This window comes from Hylobates moloch, unplaced genomic scaffold (assembly GCF_009828535.3).
Source record: "Hylobates moloch isolate HMO894 unplaced genomic scaffold, HMol_V3 SCAFFOLD_10, whole genome shotgun sequence".
NCBI classification, from domain to species: Eukaryota; Metazoa; Chordata; class Mammalia; order Primates; family Hylobatidae; genus Hylobates; species Hylobates moloch.
Genome location: NW_026652285.1, coordinates 92,150,422 through 92,158,041, shown reverse-complemented (window position 1 = coordinate 92,158,041; position 7,620 = coordinate 92,150,422). Strand labels below are relative to the sequence as shown.

The 7,620-nt window shown below is 44.7% G+C and overlaps 1 long non-coding RNA gene across 1 annotated transcript; it reads right to left on the bottom strand.

The window, feature by feature from the left end:
• Positions 1 to 618: 618 nt before the first annotated feature.
• On the bottom strand, positions 619 to 1,306 carry LOC131384515 (uncharacterized). Its single transcript, XR_009215431.1, has 2 exons — positions 1,110 to 1,306; positions 619 to 866 (listed from the first exon to the last, which is right to left on the bottom strand). It is a non-coding gene; the product is annotated as an uncharacterized LOC131384515 (long non-coding RNA).
• Between the last annotated feature and the right edge of the window lie 6,314 nt (positions 1,307 to 7,620).

The window sequence follows — 7,620 nt, the reverse complement described above, 5'->3', positions numbered from 1 at the left end:
AAAATTAACATTTATCAAGCATTTATCACGTATCAGAAATCCTTCTCAGTACTTTCTATAGATTATGTTAATTTAGGCTCCCAATATCCTTATGAGGTGGGTACTATGATATTTCCCATTTTACAGATAAGTAACAAAGGGCCCAGAGAAGTTAAGTTATGCTCCAGCTAGCCAGTGGTGGAGCTGGGATCTGCACCTATAGGCTTCTGCTGTTGAGGACAGCGGGATCATGCTGCCTTCCTGCACCACTGTGAGCCTGGCCATGTGCGGTGATAGGAGGTGAAGGGCGTAGTCCTTGACATCAAGGGGCTTTTGTTCTGGCAGTAGAGGCTGGTGGTGAGCCATCCTTGGAAGGTTTCTGGGGGTGACTGGTCAGAAGAGGAGGAGCTGCGGTCAAGCAGGTGAGGTGTTGGAGACTGAGATCCGGGTGTCAATGTTCAAAGTTTGAATTTGTCCTCTATTGAGGCGAGGGGCAACCCAGGGGTATAAGAACTGAAGAAACCAGAAATACTGCATTCTCTGTTTCTAAAAGTCAAAGACTGTGTGATTCTAAGACTCCACCCCCCATAGGTTAGAGAGTTAATTTTTCTATAATCTCATAATTCCTACATGCTAGAATTAAAAGATTCTATGATCTCACATTTCATTTTATTATAGAATCCACCCACAGAGCCAGAAGCAGGCTTCCCCGCATCCCCTTTGGTTATGTTTGGGAATCACTGCAGCTTTCCTTGCCTTCTGGCTGTTGCTGCTGTTGCCCTCTAGATGGCGCCCAGCCCTCTGAGCAATAGTGCAGGACACCGGCCCAGAGACCGCACAGCTCCAGAGAGCTCCGAGGGCCAAGTCTGCAGTTTGGTTGCTTCCTCCTGAAATCAACGTGGGAGTCTTAAAAGCACGGGGAGAATAGTCTACTCAGCAGGGAGCATTTCGGGATGATGCAACCATTCATAGGAAGCATGGAGAGGCTTGGTAAGTGTCATGCCAAACAAGCACCCTGAAAGAGGATTGCCATCACTGCTTTGCAAATGAGGAAAATGAGGCACAGAGCGGTGAGGTAACTTGGTTCAGGCCCCAGAGTTAGTAAATGGTAGACGAGATCTCAAGCCCACCTCTCTCCTAGTCCGGCTTTTCACTGCAGAGGCTGCCTCCGGAAGGACACTAGGAAAGGAGTGGGGAACACAACATGGCCCCTGGCAGCCAGTGCTGTGGTGCAGAGGTCCCATGAGTCCTAAGGGCTCAGAGGAGGCAGTCCTCCTGTGGCCCCAGCTCACCATGGGGGCTCACTAGGACCACCGCAGCCTCTTCCCCCGGGGTCTCCCTGCCTTCTGGCAGTTCCTCCTCTGCACCAGTTGGTGACCTCTTTGTGACGCAAATCCGACCACATCACTCATTCGTTAGAATCCTTCAGCAGCTTCCCACTGCCTATGCATTTCAAAATGTCTGCCTTGAAATTTAAGTCTCTATAGTCATGCCCCCCCCCCCCCATATCTGCAACCTCTTTTCATACACTTTATCTACTCTTCAACCATGATCAGCTTTTGGCTTTGTATTAGTTTCTTATTGTCACTAACAAATCGCTACAAACTCAGTGGCTTAAAACACAAATTTATTTCTTATAACACAAATTATTACCTTACAGTTTTGAAGGTCAGAATTCTGAAATGGGTTTCACTTGCCTGAAGTCACGGTGTCAGCAGGGATGCATTCCTTTCTAGAGGCTATGGGGAAAACCTGCTCTCTCATCTTATTTAAAGCTTTTCGAGGCCACCCGCATTCCTCTGCTCTTGGCCTTGTTCTTCTGTCTTCAAAACCAGCAATCGCCGTTGGAGTTTCTTATATTGCATCACTCTGCCTCTCCTGTCTCTCTCCTTTGCTTTAAGGACCTTTGTGATTATATATTAGACCCACCTGAATAATTGAGGCTAATCTGCCTATTTCAGGGCCAGCTGATTGGCAACTCTGATTCTATCTGCAATCTTAATCCCCACTTCCCGTGGAAGGCAATGTATTTGCAGCTTCTGGTGATTAAGACTTGGACATCTCTAGGGGGACATTATTATGCCTAGCACCTGTTCCGTGTTCTCTTTGGCCTCCATACTTTTGCCTAAAATGCCATTTCCCCCTTCCACAACTGGAAAACTCCTCTTCTTTCTTAAGGATTTAGCTCCAATGTTGCCTTCCTTATGAATTCTTTCCTGAGAGCAGTTAGATGCTTCTCCCTCTTTTGGGTTCCTACATTACCTTGTGTGTTCATGTGAATGTGTGCGTGTGTGTGTAGAACACTTCTCAGACTGTAATTTTACTATTTGTTTTCTTGATCATGAGCTCCTGACAAGAGTAACCTGATTTACTCAGCTCTGTTTACTCAGTACCTGTTTACTACCTGATACAGTGTTTGTGTTCAAGAAAAGTTTATTGAGTAGGAGAATAAATATAATGAAAGCTAGAAGTTGGGAAGCCTGCTATATTTTAATTTAATTTTTCAATTTTAATTACGAATTTTGGACACCCCTTTCTGGAACTCAGTTCTCCCACCCTGTAGAGTTCATGTCAGGAATTAGAGGAACTTGGTCTCAGTTATGACTAGGCACAGCTGAGAGTGCTTACAGAGTAGATTAAATGGGGTGAAAGCTTATTTCTTGTTCACATGAAAGTCCAGGGCTGCTAGGGGCTGGACTCGTTGCCCATGAAAGAAACCAGGAAAAGCAATTCTAAAGAGATGTCCAATAACAAAGTATCATTCTTCTAGCATTGAAGTCATCAGCCTGGTAGCTGAGATCTTTCCAAGTTTCCAGATCTTTTACCTGAGGTGGTGTGAAGGCAAGGGATGATTAGATTGACAACTAATCTCAACCCTTACCTGCCAATCAAGTAGTGTTCATACCATTGGTCATGTGATAGCACCCAGCTCTTTCCAATTCATCCCTCCACCATCTCTATGATGTGCCCTTTGACTTCAAGGTCCAAGGAGAAACTCTAGCCATCACATCCATGTTTGTCACAGAATGATGGAGGAAGGCAGGGAGGAAAGGGCAAAGGATACCCAACAAACAACTGCATCTTCAGAGAGGTTTGTGAAAGTTTCCACTCAACACCTGTGGTTGCATCCATTCACTAGAATTAAGTCACATGGCCACACCTAGCTGCAAGGGAAACTGGAGAATGTACCCCCTATTCTGGGCAGCTAGATTCTATTGTTATGAAACAAGGGGAGCATGGATATTAGGGGGCCCTCTAGCAGCCTCTGCCGTAAGCTGTAATTTTCCAAGGACTAAGAAGGTGAAGAGGGGCATGCTGGCATCCTTGATGTATCATGACCCATCCTAAAGAAGTTTAGTAGTAACAGGAATGCAGTGAATCTGGAGGAAAGCAAAGGCCTTTACCTTAAGGCTGGGTGACTTTGATTGGACAGCTATTTGCATATCTACCTTTCTTCCATCCTCTCCATCTTAGCTAATTGATCTGGTATACAGCACTTGCATTAAGTAACTGAGTTTACAGATCTCGGAGCTAGTTACAGCCTGTAAATTGGGTCACTTTACACTCTGGCTTGTCTGGGACCATCCTGGTTTATGCCTGTTGTCCTGTGTAATGATCCAGAATGCCCCTCCCCCTCTCAGAAGTGTCCCAGTTTGAATGAAAAATTATATAGTTACTTGCCTGTAAACAGTGTAGCGTACTGGAAGAGAAGAGAAATAGTGATTTATATTTGACTCCCAGGAATATGAAATCTAGAATTCAGGATTTTTTTAAGGTTTGGGCCTGTGGAAAGGTAGAGGACATGGAGTCAAGATATAAGATATTGGGAATATCAGTCCTCACAGGATGAAGAGCCTCGTGAGTAATAGCATCCACTGACTTTTAGAAATATATATAAGGTTCTATCCACCTGTCTCAAAGACTCTTCTTCAGCATAGCTTTTTATGACCACCCAATCGAAAGTTGCCTCCCCCACCTCCATTCCTTCTTGTCCTCTTATCTGGTTTTGCTCAATATGTAGCACTTTTCAATATTTGAACTTGTTTCTTCATTGGATTGGGATGGGCCTTGGTGTGATCTCTAAGACATGGGATAGACCACACTGGCAACAAAATCCACAAAGGCTTTGCCAGTCAGAAGGGCCAGAGCTTCATGGGGAGGTGGATTCTGGTGGTTGTAACATGTGCCACTCATTTTCTGTTCTGGCAATGCTATTGCATTAGTTTCCTGGGGCTGCTATAATAAAATACAAACTGGGTGGCTCAAAACAACAGAAATTAATTCTTATAGTTCTGAAGGTTAGAAGTCCAAAATCAAGGTGCCTGTGGGGCCATTCTCCTCCTGAGGGCTCTAGGGGACAATCTTTCCTTGCCTCTTTCTAACTTTGGTGGTTGCTGGCAATACTTGATGTTCCTTGGTTTAAAACACATCACTGTAATCTCTGCCTCCATCATCATATGGCATTCTTTCTGCACATATCTCTGTGACCAAATTTTCCTCTTTTTATAAGGACACCAGTCACTGGAGTAGGGTCTACCCTACTGCAGTATAACCTCATCTTAGCTTGATTGCATTTGCAAAAATCCTATTTCCAAATAAGATCACATTCACAAATATCAGGGGTTAGGACTTCAACATATCTTTTTTGGGAATGCAATTCAAGACACAATAGCTATAGCGCTGATGGGATTAAAGAGGTGTGAATCTTCCTTCTTTTTCTTGCTCATCCGCCATCCTAGTAAAGGGATCCTAAGCATTTTCAAAATCAGGCTCAATCCATTTGGCCCTGAGCAAGTGCACAGACTTTTCATTTTCTCACAAGCCCACTCTCTGGGTTATCAATAAAAAGTAATCCTATGCTGCAAACTCTTTGCCCATGAGAGAAACCAGGAAGAGCAATTCCTAAGAGATGTCCAATAACAAAGTATCCTCCTAGCATTAAAGTCATCAGTCTGGTAGCTGAGATCTCTCTAAGTTTCCAGGTCTTTTACCTGAGGTGGTGTGGAGACAGGGGGATGATTGACCTCTAAGAATCTCAGCCTTACCTGGCGCAGTGGCTCATGCCTGTAATCCCAGCACTTTGGGAGGCTGAGGCGGGCAGATCATGAGGTCAGGAGTTCAAGACCAGCCTGGCCAACATGGTGAAACCCTGTCTCTACTAAAAATTTTAAAAAAATTAGCTGGGTATGGTGGCACATGCCTGTAACTCCGGAGGCAGAGGCAGGAGAATTGCTTGAACTGGGGCGGTGGAGGTTGCAGTGAGCTGAGATTGTACTACTGCACTCTAGCCTGGGCGACAGAGTGAGACTTTGTCTTGAGGAAAAAAAAAAAGAAAAAAGAATCTCAGCGTTTGTGCTGCAAATTAAGTGTTGTTCATACCGTTATGCATGTTATGGTCCAGAAAGAGTCTTCTTTCAGGGGAGAGAGGCAAAGATGTTGAAGAATATGGTGAGATGTCAGGTGACCCAATTCTTCTACTGACAGAGGGGGACTGTCCCTCTGAGCCTGGATTTTCTAATCTCTAGAGTGTGCAAATGAACTTCTGTTATTTTACTCCCAAGTTTGCTCTGAAGATTGATTATGAGAATAGATATAGAGGAGCTTTAATAACTTCAAAATTCTTCTCTGTATGTCAGTTGTAAATGTTAAGACAGCAGGAAAATGGCCAATGGCTTTAAAATTTTTTTTGAAGTATATTCTTGCACAATTTTTTAGGATCTGAGGCTCAGAGAGGTTAAGTCATTATATTGAGGTAACACAGCACTTAGTTGGCACAGGAGAATCATGCTGCCTCCTGTTTCTTCTTGGTTTTTTGGTCTTGGCTGTTTGTCCCCTCCAAGTATGACATTTGAGCTGGCATTGTGCTCTCCCCGTGAGCCCTTGTCTCCCCTACCTGCCTTCTCCCATACTCCCCTGGGAAAGTGCTGAGGACTAGCAGGAGGCTTTGCTTTCCAGGCAGCAAGGCTTTCATGAGTTAATGGGAAATCTGTTTGTGGTTTTCTTCGTCACAGCGTGAGGGAGGAAGTGGCACGTCTGGAATGTGAAGCAGCCTGAGGCTGTGAGCAGGGATCCAAATGCTGCCCAGCCCCAGGGAGGCAGCCAGGGTCTGAAGCTGCAGCCAGCAGCCCGGACCAAGGTGAATGTTCTTGGGGTCACACATCCAAGGCAGGAGATCTCAAATCACTGACTGTGTGTGTTCACTGCCTTGTCAGGTTTCCTCCTGACTCCTGGGATGCTTGTTTTCTTCTCCATGTGCCCACAGGTTTTAGAGTTTTCAAAACATTTTCCCACTCTATATTTCATGTAATCCTCACAATAAGCCCACAAAGAAGTTGGATTAATTCTCCCCATTTTGTAGATGGAGAAACTGAGACCCCACATGAAATGGGACTTGCTTAGGTCACATAGGAGAGCTGGGAGAATCCAGAGCTTTCTTTGCCACACCACACCACAGATTATGCTAACAGCTCCTGTGGCTTTCCCGTGGGTGTCCTGCAAGCCAATCAAGAACAGGCTTCCTTGTCCTCTCACATCACCCAGCCTCGTGGCCAGGAGCCCTGCTCTCTGGTTGGCCGCTTTACCTCTCTATCCAGATCAGCGTCCTGAGTTTCCCGGCCTGAGTTAGCCACCTCTCCCCTTCTCTCAACCAGGCACCAACAATCTTAATTAGTTACAAATACAGAATTCTTCTCAACTTGTGTTATTCTTGCTTTTGAAACGAGATTAAATTGCTTGAGAACAAATTCTTATCTAATCATGTGATGAGGCATTTTCCCAATGCACCTAGTTTAGGTCTGAGAACATCGTAGATGATCAGTAAAGATCTGGAGATGGGCAATAATAGTAATGGCTTTTTATTAAATACTTATAACAGCACGGGAGGGAGATGCTAAGATGCAAGAAAGAGTCCAGAGGAGGGTGCAGTGGTTGAAGTAAAGCAAAGAACTACCTCCTTGTTGTGAATAACCTCCCAAAGGTCTAAGAAAGAGCATTCAGGAAAATCCAAGTGCCTCACTCAGGCTGTCATATTTAATCCTTAGAATCATGTAATGAAAATGCTATTATTCCCACTTTAGAGGGGGAAAAACTGAGTTTCAGAGACGCTAAGCAACTTGCCCAAGGCCTTATGTGTTGAGCAGGCAGAATCAGAAGTTAAACTCGCTTCTGTTGGATTTCAAAGTATTTCCCAGAAAAATTTCCTAGGTATCAGTTTAAGAACAATGCCTTGCACATAGTAGGTGCTTAATCAATGCCTATTAACCAATGTTGACCTTTATAGTCATTCTTAGAGAGACTTGACAGCTGGTGGAACTAGGTTTATTTGTGTTTATACTCCCACCTCCTGATACATACTGAGCCCTCCATAAACTCAAGTTGTAGCTGAGGAAGCCTAGACTCCAGGAAAAGGCTACAGATGGTGTGGCCCAAGCTTGGACCCAATGCCCACCCTCTTTGTCCTGCAGGGTGCTGCCGCAGATTTATAGAAAGAGATGGAGCTGAGAAGATGGTACCTGTGGACACAGGGGTTTGGGAGGCAGGATTGTATTTCATCTCAGCATTTATATTTCCCCGGAGTGGATCCCACTGCATTTCAGGACCAGTGCAAAGTACTTAATTGAAATCCGTAATTCCAGCCCTCAT